Source organism: Alosa sapidissima, chromosome 8 (assembly GCF_018492685.1).
Source record: "Alosa sapidissima isolate fAloSap1 chromosome 8, fAloSap1.pri, whole genome shotgun sequence".
Classification (NCBI taxonomy): domain Eukaryota; kingdom Metazoa; phylum Chordata; class Actinopteri; order Clupeiformes; family Clupeidae; genus Alosa; species Alosa sapidissima.
In genome coordinates, this window is record NC_055964.1 from 28,776,182 (window position 1) to 28,789,625 (window position 13,444).

The following is a 13,444-nucleotide window of genomic DNA, read 5'->3' on the forward strand; positions in this document are numbered from 1 at the left end:
ACTGGGGGGGGGGGGGGGGTTTGGTAGACAGGATCCTAGTTTCCTAGGTTCCTGGTTGGCTGGTGGGTGGGGGGGGCTGTCAGTGATGGGAGAGTGGGTAGAGTGTTCAGCATCCTGATTGCTTGGTGGATGAAGCTACTTGCCAGTCTGGTGGTGCGGGAGCGGAGGCTCCTGTACCGCTTTCCAGAGGGCAGGAGGCTGAACAGTTTGTGTGCAGGGTGGGTTGTATCCTTGACAATCATTAGTGCTTTGCGGGTGAGGCGGGTGGTGTAAATGTCCTGCAGGGAGGGGAGTGGTGCTCCAATGATCCTCTTAGCTGTGTTAACAGTGCGCTGGAGGGTCTTCCTGTTCTGATCTGTGCAGCTTCCGCCCCACACTGTGATGCTGCTGGAGACGATGCTCTCGATGGTCCCTCTGTAGAATGTAGTCATGACAGGAGGCGTGGCACTTGCCTTCTTCAATTTGCGCAAGAAGTAGAGGCGCTGCTGGGCTTTCTTCGCCAGTGATGCTGTGTTGGTGGTCCAGGAGAGGTCGTCGCTGATGTGCACCCCCAGAAATGTTGTGCTGCTCACTCTCTCCACAGCATCTCCGTCGATGGACAGTGGTGGCAGTTGTTTGTGGCCTCTCTGAAAGTTGACAACAATCTCCTTGGTCTTGCTGACATTTAGCAGGAGGTTGTTGTCTTTGCACCATTTAGCCAGCAAGTCTACTTCTTCTCTGTAGTGAGCCTCATCGCCCTTAGTGATGAGGCCCACCAGTGTTGTGTCGTCCGCAAACTTCACCAGATGGTTGGAGCTGTGAGTGGTTGTACAGTCATGTGTTAGCAGTGTGAAGAGCAGGGGGCTGAGCACACACCCTTGAGGGGCCCCCGTGCTCAGGGTCAGAGTGCTTGAGGTGTTGTTCCCGACACGTACTGCTTGTGGTCTCTGCAACAGGAAATCCAGCAGCCAGTTGCAGAGGGAGGTACTGAATCCTAGCTTGTCCAGTTTGCTGATGAGATTTTGTGGTATTATGGTATTGAATGCTGAACTGAAGTCTATGAACAGCATTCTCACATATGAGTCTTTATTGTCTAAGTGGGTGAGGGCTGGATGGAGGGCAGAGCAGATTGCATCCTCCGTGGATCGTTTGGCTCGGTATGCAAACTGGAAGGGGTCCAGGGTGGGGGGTAGGGTGGCTTTGATGTGTGACATGACTAGCCGTTCGAAGCACTTCATGATTATGGGCGTGAGTGCTACAGGACGGTAGTCATTGAAGCATGATGGTGATGATTTCTTTGGCACGGGTATGATGGTGGCAGTTTTGAAAAGTGATGGGATGACTGCTTGCTCCAGAGAGGTGTTGAAAATGTCTGTAAAAACATCCTTCAGCTCTTCTGCACAGTCCTTCAACACTCGTCCTGGTATGTTGTCTGGGCCTGCTGCTTTGCGTGGGTTAATGGTGGCTAGTGTCCTCTTCACGCTGGCAGAGGACAGGTACAGGGGTTGGTCGTGGGGGGGAGGTGGGGTTTTCTGTGGGTGAGTGTCATTTTGTGCTTCAAAACGGGCGAAAAAACTGTTCAGGTCATTTAGCAGAGAGGTGTTGTTCTCACAGCTCCGTGGCGCAGGCTTGTAGTCAGTGATGGCCTGTATGCCCTGCCATAGGCTCTGTGCATCTCTGCTGTCTTTGAAGTGTGTTGTTATTTTGTCTGTGTAATCCTTTTTTGCCTTCCTGATGCCCTGGGACAGGTTAGCCCTCGCTGTTCTTAGGCCAGCTACATCTCCAGCTCTGAAGGTTTTGTCTCTGGCCCTCAGCAGTCTGTGGACGTCTCCTGTCAGCCATGGCTTCTGGTTGGCCCTAAGCGAGAATCATACCCCTAGACCAACGAGCCACTCTGCTCAAACGCTTATGTCGAGCCTTCTGTGCAGCAATATTTAGCTGAAAGGAAAGGGAGGTGTGGTGTTGTTTAGTTGCAGAAAAGCTGCCGGCTATATGCTGTACAGCAAAGGTAAGACAGTGCTGACACAAGCACCTGATAATGACAAATAGTTGCGTGGGGAAGGACTTGTCTGGGATTTGAACCCGGGACTTCTCGCACCCTAAGCGAGAATCATACCCTAGACCAACAAGCCTTGACTGGCTATGAATTTAGCTGAAAAAACAACAACATAATTTTGTAGATCACTGACGAGAGTTGAAAATTAACACATTTCAATGAAATGCACCTGTAACGCCTGCGGGCTCGTCCGGGATTTGAACCCGGGACCTCTCGCACCCAAAGCGAGAATCATACCCCTAGACCAACGAGCCGCAATGTGATGGCTCAGGGGGAAAAAATATACATCCAACTGAGGCTAAATCTCCACAGCAGAAACGCGTTAGACAGTGAGGCCGACAAAGAATTGGTGAGGAAGCACAAAAGGGCTCGTCCGGGATTTGAACCCGGGACCTCTCGCACCCAAAGCGAGAATCATACCCCTAGACCAACGAGCCGCTGAGTGCTCCCCTTGGTCTTGTTTTGTCAGGACCCCTTGCATGCCTGAGCAAGTAAAAAATCTGGTCCAAAATTGGCTCTTTTCCTTCAATGCTAACAAAAGAGTTTCGTCTTTGTTTGTTTCGTTAGCGTCGATTCTTGCAGTAAAGTCTGGCGTTTGTTTCGGAAAGAAGGGCTCGTCCGGGAGTTGAACCCGGGACCTCTCGCACCCGAAGCGAGAATCATACCCCTAGACCATCGAGCCTGGGGCAAGGGTACCTTTTATTCAGTGCCTTTCTTCACAACAAATATTTAGAGTGGTCTGCAGGTAAGACCAATCTTTCAGCTTGGTTCCACTGCGCATCAACATTTCCTAAAGTAAGTCCTGGGTAACGAACTGCAGCAGTTCACCGGTGGCAGCTAGCAGCAAAAGTTGCAGAGTTTCACAGAACAGAGGGCTCGTCCGGGATTTGAACCCGGGACCTCTCGCACCCAAAGCGAGAATCATACCCCTAGACCAACGAGCCTGGGGCAAGGGTACCTTTTATTCAGTGCCTTTCTTCACAACAAATATTTAGAGTGGTCTGCAGGTAAGACCAATCTTTCAGCTTGGTTCAACTGCGCATCAACATTTCCTAAAGTAAGTCCTGGGTAACGAACTGCAGCAGTTCACCGGTGGCAGCTAGCAGCAAAAGTTGCAGAGTTTCACAGAACAGAGGGCTCGTCCGGGATTTGAACCCGGGACCTCTCGCACCCTAAGCGAGAATCATACCCCTAGACCAACGAGCCACGCTGCGCAAAAGCTTTTGTCGAGCGTTTTGTGCAGCAATATTTAACTGAAAGGAAAGGCAGGTCGGGTGGTGTTGAGTTGCAGAAAAGCTGCCGGCTACATGCTGTACAGCAAAGGAGAGACGGTGCTGACACAAACACATCATACTGACAGAAAGTTGCGTGGGAAAGGTCTCGTCCGGGATTTGAACCCCGGACCTCTCGCACCCTAAGTGAAGTGAAGTGAAGTGAAGTCGGCTTTTTATTGTCAATTTCTTTACATGCACTGGTCATACAAAGAATTGAAATTTCGTTTCTTACTTTCCCATGCAGACATAGACATGCTTTAAATACAGACATAGACATACTATGGACATAGCCATAGACAATAAACATTAAATTAAAGTGCAAGACTGAAATATAGAACATGTATGTATCAAAATAGAAATATAGGACATATATTAAAAAAAAATAGAGGTAGTTGTGTTGTATATTTCTATAGTCTTAACAGTTACATGAAGTAACTGGGGGGGGGGGGGGGGTTTGGTAGACAGGATCCTAGTTTCCTAGGTTCCTGGTTGGCTGGTGGGTGGGGGGGGCTGTCAGTGATGGGAGAGTGGGTAGAGTGTTCAGCATCCTGATTGCTTGGTGGATGAAGCTACTTGCCAGTCTGGTGGTGCGGGAGCGGAGGCTCCTGTACCGCTTTCCAGAGGGCAGGAGGCTGAACAGTTTGTGTGCAGGGTGGGTTGTATCCTTGACAATCATTAGTGCTTTGCGGGTGAGGCGGGTGGTGTAAATGTCCTGCAGGGAGGGGAGTGGTGCTCCAATGATCCTCTTAGCTGTGTTAACAGTGCGCTGGAGGGTCTTCCTGTTCTGATCTGTGCAGCTTCCGCCCCACACTGTGATGCTGCTGGAGACGATGCTCTCGATGGTCCCTCTGTAGAATGTAGTCATGACAGGAGGCGTGGCACTTGCCTTCTTCAATTTGCGCAAGAAGTAGAGGCGCTGCTGGGCTTTCTTCGCCAGTGATGCTGTGTTGGTGGTCCAGGAGAGGTCGTCGCTGATGTGCACCCCCAGAAATGTTGTGCTGCTCACTCTCTCCACAGCATCTCCGTCGATGGACAGTGGTGGCAGTTGTTTGTGGCCTCTCTGAAAGTTGACAACAATCTCCTTGGTCTTGCTGACATTTAGCAGGAGGTTGTTGTCTTTGCACCATTTAGCCAGCAAGTCTACTTCTTCTCTGTAGTGAGCCTCATCGCCCTTAGTGATGAGGCCCACCAGTGTTGTGTCGTCCGCAAACTTCACCAGATGGTTGGAGCTGTGAGTGGTTGTACAGTCATGTGTTAGCAGTGTGAAGAGCAGGGGGCTGAGCACACACCCTTGAGGGGCCCCCGTGCTCAGGGTCAGAGTGCTTGAGGTGTTGTTCCCGACACGTACTGCTTGTGGTCTCTGCAACAGGAAATCCAGCAGCCAGTTGCAGAGGGAGGTACTGAATCCTAGCTTGTCCAGTTTGCTGATGAGATTTTGTGGTATTATGGTATTGAATGCTGAACTGAAGTCTATGAACAGCATTCTCACATATGAGTCTTTATTGTCTAAGTGGGTGAGGGCTGGATGGAGGGCAGAGCAGATTGCATCCTCCGTGGATCGTTTGGCTCGGTATGCAAACTGGAAGGGGTCCAGGGTGGGGGGTAGGGTGGCTTTGATGTGTGACATGACTAGCCGTTCGAAGCACTTCATGATTATGGGCGTGAGTGCTACAGGACGGTAGTCATTGAAGCATGATGGTGATGATTTCTTTGGCACGGGTATGATGGTGGCAGTTTTGAAAAGTGATGGGATGACTGCTTGCTCCAGAGAGGTGTTGAAAATGTCTGTAAAAACATCCTTCAGCTCTTCTGCACAGTCCTTCAACACTCGTCCTGGTATGTTGTCTGGGCCTGCTGCTTTGCGTGGGTTAATGGTGGCTAGTGTCCTCTTCACGCTGGCAGAGGACAGGTACAGGGGTTGGTCGTGGGGGGGAGGTGGGGTTTTCTGTGGGTGAGTGTCATTTTGTGCTTCAAAACGGGCGAAAAAACTGTTCAGGTCATTTAGCAGAGAGGTGTTGTTCTCACAGCTCCGTGGCGCAGGCTTGTAGTCAGTGATGGCCTGTATGCCCTGCCATAGGCTCTGTGCATCTCTGCTGTCTTTGAAGTGTGTTGTTATTTTGTCTGTGTAATCCTTTTTTGCCTTCCTGATGCCCTGGGACAGGTTAGCCCTCGCTGTTCTTAGGCCAGCTACATCTCCAGCTCTGAAGGTTTTGTCTCTGGCCCTCAGCAGTCTGTGGACGTCTCCTGTCAGCCATGGCTTCTGGTTGGCCCTAAGCGAGAATCATACCCCTAGACCAACGAGCCACTCTGCTCAAACGCTTATGTCGAGCCTTCTGTGCAGCAATATTTAGCTGAAAGGAAAGGGAGGTGTGGTGTTGTTTAGTTGCAGAAAAGCTGCTGGCTATATGCTGTACAGCAAAGGTAAGACAGTGCTGACACAAGCACCTGATAATGACAAATAGTTGCGTGGGGAAGGACTTGTCTGGGATTTGAACCCGGGACCTCTCGCACCCTAAGCGAGAATCATACCCTAGACCAACAAGCCTTGACTGGCTATGAATTTAGCTGAAAAAACAACAACATAATTTTGTAGATCACTGACGAGAGTTGAAAATTAACACATTTCAATGAAATGCACCTGTAACGCCTGCGGGCTCGTCCGGGATTTGAACCCGGGACCTCTCGCACCCAAAGCGAGAATCATACCCCTAGACCAACGAGCCGCAATGTGATGGCTCAGGGGGAAAAAATATACATCCAACTGAGGCTAAATCTCCACAGCAGAAACGCGTTAGACAGTGAGGCCGACAAAGAATTGGTGAGGAAGCACATAAGGGCTCGTCCGGGATTTGAACCCGGGACCTCTCGCACCCAAAGCGAGAATCATACCCCTAGACCAACGAGCCGCTGAGTGCTCCCCTGGGTCTTGTTTTGTCAGGACTCCTTGCAGGCCTGAGCAAGTAAAAAATCTGGTCCAAAATTGGCTCTTTTCCTTCAATGCTAACAAAAGAGTTTCGTCTTTGTTTGTTTCGTTAGCGTCGATTCTTGCAGTAAAGTCTGGCGTTTGTTTCGGAAAGAAGGGCTCGTCCGGGAGTTGAACCCGGGACCTCTCGCACCCGAAGCGAGAATCATACCCCTAGACCAACGAGCCTGGGGCAAGGGTACCTTTTATTCAGTGCCTTTCTTCACAACAAATATTTAGAGTGTTCTGCAGGTAAGGCCAATCTTTCAGCTTGGTTCCACTGCGCATCAACATTTCCTAAAGTAAGTCCTGGGTAACGAACTGCAGCAGTTCACCGGTGGCAGCTAGCAGCAAAAGTTGCAGAGTTTCACAGAACAGAGGGCTTGTCCGGGATTTGAACCCGGGACCTCTCGCACCCTAAGCGAGAATCATACTCCTAGACCAATGAGCCACGCTGCGCAAAAGCTTTTGTCGAGCGTTTTGTGCAGCAATATTTAACTGAAAGGAAAGGCAGGTCGGGTGGTGTTGAGTTGCAGAAAAGCTGCCGGCTACATGCTGTACAGCAAAGGAGAGACGGTGCTGACACAAACACATCATACTGACAGAAAGTTGCGTGGGAAAGGTCTCGTCCGGGATTTGAACCCCGGACCTCTCGCACCCTAAGCGAGAATCATACCCCTAGACCAACGAGCCACTCTGCTCAAACGCTTATGTCGAGCCTTCTGTGCAGCAATATTTAGCTGAAAGGAAAGGGCGGTGTCGTGTTGTTTAGTTGCAGAAAAGCTGCCGGCTATATGCTGTACAGCAAAGGTAAGACAGTGCTGACACAAGCACCTGATAATGACAAATAGTTGCGTGGGGAAGGACTTGTCTGGGATTTGAACCCGGGACCTCTCGCACCCTAAGCGAGAATCATACCCTAGACCAACAAGCCTTGACTGGCTATGAATTTAGCTGAAAAAACAACAACATAATTTTGTAGATCACTGACGAGAGTTGAAAATTAACACATTTCAATGAAATGCACCTGTAACGCCTGCGGGCTCGTCCGGGATTTGAACCCGGGACCTCTCGCACCCAAAGCGAGAATCATACCCCTAGACCAACGAGCCGCAATGTGATGGCTCAGGGGGAAAAAATATACATCCAACTGAGGCTAAATCTCCACAGCAGAAACGCGTTAGACAGTGAGGCCGACAAAGAATTGGTGAGGAAGCACAAAAGGGCTCGTCCGGGATTTGAACCCGGGACCTCTCGCACCCAAAGCGAGAATCATACCCCTAGACCAACGAGCCGCTGAGTGCTCCCCTTGGTCTTGTTTTGTCAGGACCCCTTGCAGGCCTGAGCAAGTAAAAAATCTGGTCCAAAATTGGCTCTTTTCCTTCAATGCTAACAAAAGAGTTTCGTCTTTGTTTGTTTCGTTAGCGTCGATTCTTGCAGTAAAGTCTGGCGTTTGTTTCGGAAAGAAGGGCTCGTCCGGGAGTTGAACCCGGGACCTCTCGCACCCGAAGCGAGACTCATACCCCTAGACCAACGAGCCTGGGGCAAGGGTACCTTTTATTCAGTGCCTTTCTTCACAACAAATATTTAGAGTGTTCTGCAGGTAAGGCCAATCTTTCAGCTTGGTTCCACTGCGCATCAACATTTCCCAAAGTAAGTCCTGGGTAACGAACTGTAGCAGTTCACCGGTGGCAGCTAGCAGCAAAAGTTGCAGAGTTTCACAGAACAGAGGGCTCGTCCGGGATTTGAACCCGGGACCTCTCGCACCCTAAGCGAGAATCATACCCCTAGACCAACGAGCCACGCTGCGCAAAAGCTTTTGTCGAGCGTTTTGTGCAGCAATATTTAACTGAAAGGAAAGGCAGGTCGGGTGGTGTTGAGTTGCAGAAAAGCTGCCGGCTACATGCTGTACAGCAAAGGAGAGACGGTGCTGACACAAACACATCATACTGACAGAAAGTTGCGTGGGAAAGGTCTCGTCCGGGATTTGAACCCCGGACCTCTCGCACCCTAAGCGAGAATCATACCCCTAGACCAACGAGCCACTCTGCTCAAACGCTTATGTCGAGCCTTCTGTGCAGCAATATTTAGCTGAAAGGAAAGGGAGGTGTGGTGTTGTTTAGTTGCAGAAAAGCTGCCGGCTATATGCTGTACAGCAAAGGTAAGACAGTGCTGACACAAGCACCTGATAATGACAAATAGTTGCGTGGGGAAGGACTTGTCTGGGATTTGAACCCGGGACCTCTCGCACCCTAAGCGAGAATCATACCCTAGACCAACAAGCCTTGACTGGCTATGAATTTAGCTGAAAAAACAACAACATAATTTTGTAGATCACTGACGAGAGTTGAAAATTAACACATTTCAATGAAATGCACCTGTAACGCCTGCGGGCTCGTCCGGGATTTGAACCCGGGACCTCTCGCACCCAAAGCGAGAATCATACCCCTAGACCAACGAGCCGCAATGTGATGGCTCAGGGGGAAAAAATATACATCCAACTGAGGCTAAATCTCCACAGCAGAAACGCGTTAGACAGTGAGGCCGACAAAGAATTGGTGAGGAAGCACATAAGGGCTCGTCCGGGATTTGAACCCGGGACCTCTCGCACCCAAAGCGAGAATCATACCCCTAGACCAACGAGCCGCTGAGTGCTCCCCTGGGTCTTGTTTTGTCAGGACTCCTTGCAGGCCTGAGCAAGTAAAAAATCTGGTCCAAAATTGGCTCTTTTCCTTCAATGCTAACAAAAGAGTTTCGTCTTTGTTTGTTTCATTAGCGTCGATTCTTGCAGTAAAGTCTGGCGTTTGTTTCGGAAAGAAGGGCTCGTCCGGGAGTTGAACCCGGGACCTCTCGCACCCGAAGCGAGAATCATACCCCTAGACCAACGAGCCTGGGGCAAGGGTACCTTTTATTCAGTGCCTTTCTTCACAACAAATATTTAGAGTGGTCTGCAGGTAAGACCAATCTTTCAGCTTGGTTCAACTGCGCATCAACATTTCCTAAAGTAAGTCCTGGGTAACGAACTGCAGCAGTTCACCGGTGGCAGCTAGCAGCAAAAGTTGCAGAGTTTCACAGAACAGAGGGCTCGTCCGGGATTTGAACCCGGGACCTCTCGCACCCTAAGCGAGAATCATACCCCTAGACCAACGAGCCTGGGGCAAGGGTACCTTTTATTCAGTGCCTTTCTTCACAACAAATATTTAGAGTGGTCTGCAGGTAAGACCAATCTTTCAGCTTGGTTCCACTGCGCATCAACATTTCCTAAAGTAAGTCCTGGGTAACGAACTGCAGCAGTTCACCGGTGGCAGCTAGCAGCAAAAGTTGCAGAGTTTCACAGAACAGAGGGCTCGTCCGGGATTTGAACCCGGGACCTCTCGCACCCTAAGCGAGAATCATACCCCTAGACCAACGAGCCTGGGGCAAGGGTACCTTTTATTCAGTGCCTTTCTTCACAACAAATATTTAGAGTGGTCTGCAGGTAAGACCAATCTTTCAGCTTGGTTCCACTGCGCATCAACATTTCCTAAAGTAAGTCCTGGGTAACGAACTGCAGCAGTTCACCGGTGGCAGCTAGCAGCAAAAGTTGCAGAGTTTCACAGAACAGAGGGCTCGTCCGGGATTTGAACCCGGGACCTCTCGCACCCTAAGCGAGAATCATACCCCTAGACCAACGAGCCTGGGGCAAGGGTACCTTTTATTCAGTGCCTTTCTTCACAACAAATATTTAGAGTGGTCTGCAGGTAAGACCAATCTTTCAGCTTGGTTCCACTGCGCATCAACATTTCCTAAAGTAAGTCCTGGGTAACGAACTGCAGCAGTTCACCGGTGGCAGCTAGCAGCAAAAGTTGCAGAGTTTCACAGAACAGAGGGCTCGTCCGGGATTTGAACCCGGGACCTCTCGCACCCTAAGCGAGAATCATACCCCTAGACCAACGAGCCACGCTGCGCAAAAGCTTTTGTCGAGCGTTTTGTGCAGCAATATTTAACTGAAAGGAAAGGCAGGTCGGGTGGTGTTGAGTTGCAGAAAAGCTGCCGGCTACATGCTGTACAGCAAAGGAGAGACGATGCTGACACAAACACATCATACTGACAGAAAGTTGCGTGGGAAAGGTCTCGTCCGGGATTTGAACCCCGGACCTCTCGCACCCTAAGCGAGAATCATACCCCTAGACCAACGAGCCACTCTGCTCAAACGCTTATGTCGAGCCTTCTGTGCAGCAATATTTAGCTGAAAGGAAAGGGAGGTGTGGTGTTGTTTAGTTGCAGAAAAGCTGCCGGCTATATGCTGTACAGCAAAGGTAAGACTGTGCTGACACAAGCACCTGATAATGACAAATAGTTGCGTGGGGAAGGACTTGTCTGGGATTTGAACCCGGGACCTCTCGCACCCTAAGCGAGAATCATACCCTAGACCAACAAGCCTTGACTGGCTATGAATTTAGCTGAAAAAACAACAACATAATTTTGTAGATCACTGACGAGAGTTGAAAATTAACACATTTCAATGAAATGCACCTGTAACGCCTGCGGGCTCGTCCGGGATTTGAACCCGGGACCTCTCGCACCCAAAGCGAGAATCATACCCCTAGACCAACGAGCCGCTGAGTGCTCCCCTTGGTCTTGTTTTGTCAGGACCCCTTGCATGCCTGAGCAAGTAAAAAATCTGGTCCAAAATTGGCTCTTTTCCTTCAATGCTAACAAAAGAGTTTCGTCTTTGTTTGTTTCGTTAGCGTCGATTCTTGCAGTAAAGTCTGGCGTTTGTTTCGGAAAGAAGGGCTCGTCCGGGAGTTGAACCCGGGACCTCTCGCACCCGAAGCGAGAATCATACCCCTAGACCAACGAGCCTGGGGCAAGGGTACCTTTTATTCAGTGCCTTTCTTCACAACAAATATTTAGAGTGTTCTGCAGGTAAGGCCAATCTTTCAGCTTGGTTCCACTGCGCATCAACATTTCCTAAAGTAAGTCCTGGGTAACGAACTGCAGCAGTTCACCGGTGGCAGCTAGCAGCAAAAGTTGCAGAGTTTCACAGAACAGAGGGCTTGTCCGGGATTTGAACCCGGGACCTCTCGCACCCTAAGCGAGAATCATACTCCTAGACCAACGAGCCACGCTGCGCAAAAGCTTTTGTCGAGCGTTTTGTGCAGCAATATTTAACTGAAAGGAAAGGCAGGTCGGGTGGTGTTGAGTTGCAGAAAAGCTGCCGGCTACATGCTGTACAGCAAAGGAGAGACGGTGCTGACACAAACACATCATACTGACAGAAAGTTGCGTGGGAAAGGTCTCGTCCGGGATTTGAACCCCGGACCTCTCGCACCCTAAGCGAGAATCATACCCCTAGACCAACGAGCCACTCTGCTCAAACGCTTATGTCGAGCCTTCTGTGCAGCAATATTTAGCTGAAAGGAAAGGGAGGTGTGGTGTTGTTTAGTTGCAGAAAAGCTGCCGGCTATATGCTGTACAGCAAAGGTAAGACAGTGCTGACACAAGCACCTGATAATGACAAATAGTTGCGTGGGGAAGGACTTGTCTGGGATTTGAACCCGGGACCTCTCGCACCCTAAGCGAGACTCATACCCTAGACCAACAAGCCTTGACTGGCTATGAATTTAGCTGAAAAAACAACAACATAATTTTCTAAATCACTGACGAGAGTTGAAAATTAACACATTTCAATGAAATGCACCTGTAACGCCTGCGGGCTCGTCCGGGATTTGAACCCGGGACCTCTCGCACCCAAAGCGAGAATCATACCCCTAGACCAACGAGCCGCAATGTGATGGCTCAGGGGGAAAAAATATACATCCAACTGAGGCTAAATCTCCACAGCAGAAACGCGTTAGACAGTGAGGCCGACAAAGAATTGGTGAGGAAGCACATAAGGGCTCGTCCGGGATTTGAACCCGGGACCTCTCGCACCCAAAGCGAGAATCATACCCCTAGACCAACGAGCCGCTGAGTGCTCCCCTGGGTCTTGTTTTGTCAGGACCCCTTGCAGGCCTGAGCAAGTAAAAAATCTGGTCCAAAATTGGCTCTTTTCCTTCAATGCTAACAAAAGAGTTTCGTCTTTGTTTGTTTCGTTAGCGTCGATTCTTGCAGTAAAGTCTGGCGTTTGTTTCGGAAAGAAGGGCTCGTCCGGGAGTTGAACCCGGGACCTCTCGCACCCGAAGCGAGAATCATACCCCTAGACCAACGAGCCTGGGGCAAGGGTACCTTTTATTCAGTGCCTTTCTTCACAACAAATATTTAGAGTGGTCTGCAGGTAAGACCAATCTTTCAGCTTGGTTCCACTGCGCATCAACATTTCCTAAAGTAAGTCCTGGGTAACGAACTGCAGCAGTTCACCGGTGGCAGCTAGCAGCAAAAGTTGCAGAGTTTCACAGAACAGAGGGCTCGTCCGGGATTTGAACCCGGGACCTCTCGCACCCAAAGCGAGAATCATACCCCTAGACCAACGAGCCTGGGGCAAGGGTACCTTTTATTCAGTGCCTTTCTTCACAACAAATATTTAGAGTGGTCTGCAGGTAAGACCAATCTTTCAGCTTGGTTCAACTGCGCATCAACATTTCCTAAAGTAAGTCCTGGGTAACGAACTGCAGCAGTTCACCGGTGGCAGCTAGCAGCAAAAGTTGCAGAGTTTCACAGAACAGAGGGCTCGTCCGGGATTTGAACCCGGGACCTCTCGCACCCTAAGCGAGAATCATACCCCTAGACCAACGAGCCACGCTGCGCAAAAGCTTTTGTCGAGCGTTTTGTGCAGCAATATTTAACTGAAAGGAAAGGCAGGTCGGGTGGTGTTGAGTTGCAGAAAAGCTGCCGGCTACATGCTGTACAGCAAAGGAGAGACGGTGCTGACACAAACACATCATACTGACAGAAAGTTGCGTGGGAAAGGTCTCGTCCGGGATTTGAACCCCGGACCTCTCGCACCCTAAGCGAGAATCATACCCCTAGACCAACGAGCCACTCTGCTCAAACGCTTATGTCGAGCCTTCTGTGCAGCAATATTTAGCTGAAAGGAAAGGGAGGTGTGGTGTTGTTTAGTTGCAGAAAAGCTGCTGGCTATATGCTGTACAGCAAAGGTAAGACAGTGCTGACACAAGCACCTGATAATGACAAATAGTTGCGTGGGGAAGGACTTGTCTGGGATTTGAACCCGGGACCTCTCGCACCCTA

At 50.0% G+C, this 13,444-nt stretch overlaps 26 non-coding genes across 26 annotated transcripts; all 26 read right to left on the reverse strand.

Moving 5' to 3' along the window:
* Window positions 1-2,217: 2,217 nt before the first annotated feature.
* trnap-ugg lies at window positions 2,218-2,289 on the reverse strand. Its single transcript has one exon. It is a non-coding gene; the product is annotated as a tRNA-Pro (tRNA).
* Window positions 2,290-2,400: 111 nt separating this feature from the next.
* Window positions 2,401-2,472, reverse strand: trnap-ugg. The gene has a single exon. It is a non-coding gene; the product is annotated as a tRNA-Pro (tRNA).
* Window positions 2,473-2,645: 173 nt separating this feature from the next.
* On the reverse strand, window positions 2,646-2,717 carry trnap-cgg. The gene has a single exon. It is a non-coding gene; the product is annotated as a tRNA-Pro (tRNA).
* A 190-nt stretch (window positions 2,718-2,907) lies between these two features.
* trnap-ugg lies at window positions 2,908-2,979 on the reverse strand. Its single transcript has one exon. It is a non-coding gene; the product is annotated as a tRNA-Pro (tRNA).
* A 190-nt stretch (window positions 2,980-3,169) lies between these two features.
* On the reverse strand, window positions 3,170-3,241 carry trnap-agg. Its single transcript has one exon. It is a non-coding gene; the product is annotated as a tRNA-Pro (tRNA).
* A 2,719-nt stretch (window positions 3,242-5,960) lies between these two features.
* On the reverse strand, window positions 5,961-6,032 carry trnap-ugg. The gene has a single exon. It is a non-coding gene; the product is annotated as a tRNA-Pro (tRNA).
* Window positions 6,033-6,143: 111 nt separating this feature from the next.
* On the reverse strand, window positions 6,144-6,215 carry trnap-ugg. The gene has a single exon. It is a non-coding gene; the product is annotated as a tRNA-Pro (tRNA).
* A 173-nt stretch (window positions 6,216-6,388) lies between these two features.
* Window positions 6,389-6,460, reverse strand: trnap-cgg. The gene has a single exon. It is a non-coding gene; the product is annotated as a tRNA-Pro (tRNA).
* Window positions 6,461-7,311: 851 nt separating this feature from the next.
* Window positions 7,312-7,383, reverse strand: trnap-ugg. The gene has a single exon. It is a non-coding gene; the product is annotated as a tRNA-Pro (tRNA).
* A 111-nt stretch (window positions 7,384-7,494) lies between these two features.
* On the reverse strand, window positions 7,495-7,566 carry trnap-ugg. The gene has a single exon. It is a non-coding gene; the product is annotated as a tRNA-Pro (tRNA).
* Window positions 7,567-7,739: 173 nt separating this feature from the next.
* On the reverse strand, window positions 7,740-7,811 carry trnap-cgg. Its single transcript has one exon. It is a non-coding gene; the product is annotated as a tRNA-Pro (tRNA).
* A 190-nt stretch (window positions 7,812-8,001) lies between these two features.
* On the reverse strand, window positions 8,002-8,073 carry trnap-agg. The gene has a single exon. It is a non-coding gene; the product is annotated as a tRNA-Pro (tRNA).
* A 589-nt stretch (window positions 8,074-8,662) lies between these two features.
* On the reverse strand, window positions 8,663-8,734 carry trnap-ugg. Its single transcript has one exon. It is a non-coding gene; the product is annotated as a tRNA-Pro (tRNA).
* A 111-nt stretch (window positions 8,735-8,845) lies between these two features.
* On the reverse strand, window positions 8,846-8,917 carry trnap-ugg. The gene has a single exon. It is a non-coding gene; the product is annotated as a tRNA-Pro (tRNA).
* A 173-nt stretch (window positions 8,918-9,090) lies between these two features.
* Window positions 9,091-9,162, reverse strand: trnap-cgg. Its single transcript has one exon. It is a non-coding gene; the product is annotated as a tRNA-Pro (tRNA).
* Window positions 9,163-9,352: 190 nt separating this feature from the next.
* On the reverse strand, window positions 9,353-9,424 carry trnap-agg. The gene has a single exon. It is a non-coding gene; the product is annotated as a tRNA-Pro (tRNA).
* Window positions 9,425-9,614: 190 nt separating this feature from the next.
* On the reverse strand, window positions 9,615-9,686 carry trnap-agg. The gene has a single exon. It is a non-coding gene; the product is annotated as a tRNA-Pro (tRNA).
* Window positions 9,687-9,876: 190 nt separating this feature from the next.
* trnap-agg lies at window positions 9,877-9,948 on the reverse strand. The gene has a single exon. It is a non-coding gene; the product is annotated as a tRNA-Pro (tRNA).
* Window positions 9,949-10,138: 190 nt separating this feature from the next.
* trnap-agg lies at window positions 10,139-10,210 on the reverse strand. Its single transcript has one exon. It is a non-coding gene; the product is annotated as a tRNA-Pro (tRNA).
* A 589-nt stretch (window positions 10,211-10,799) lies between these two features.
* On the reverse strand, window positions 10,800-10,871 carry trnap-ugg. Its single transcript has one exon. It is a non-coding gene; the product is annotated as a tRNA-Pro (tRNA).
* Window positions 10,872-11,044: 173 nt separating this feature from the next.
* Window positions 11,045-11,116, reverse strand: trnap-cgg. Its single transcript has one exon. It is a non-coding gene; the product is annotated as a tRNA-Pro (tRNA).
* Window positions 11,117-11,967: 851 nt separating this feature from the next.
* On the reverse strand, window positions 11,968-12,039 carry trnap-ugg. The gene has a single exon. It is a non-coding gene; the product is annotated as a tRNA-Pro (tRNA).
* A 111-nt stretch (window positions 12,040-12,150) lies between these two features.
* Window positions 12,151-12,222, reverse strand: trnap-ugg. Its single transcript has one exon. It is a non-coding gene; the product is annotated as a tRNA-Pro (tRNA).
* A 173-nt stretch (window positions 12,223-12,395) lies between these two features.
* On the reverse strand, window positions 12,396-12,467 carry trnap-cgg. The gene has a single exon. It is a non-coding gene; the product is annotated as a tRNA-Pro (tRNA).
* A 190-nt stretch (window positions 12,468-12,657) lies between these two features.
* Window positions 12,658-12,729, reverse strand: trnap-ugg. The gene has a single exon. It is a non-coding gene; the product is annotated as a tRNA-Pro (tRNA).
* Window positions 12,730-12,919: 190 nt separating this feature from the next.
* On the reverse strand, window positions 12,920-12,991 carry trnap-agg. The gene has a single exon. It is a non-coding gene; the product is annotated as a tRNA-Pro (tRNA).
* Window positions 12,992-13,444: the final 453 nt, after the last annotated feature.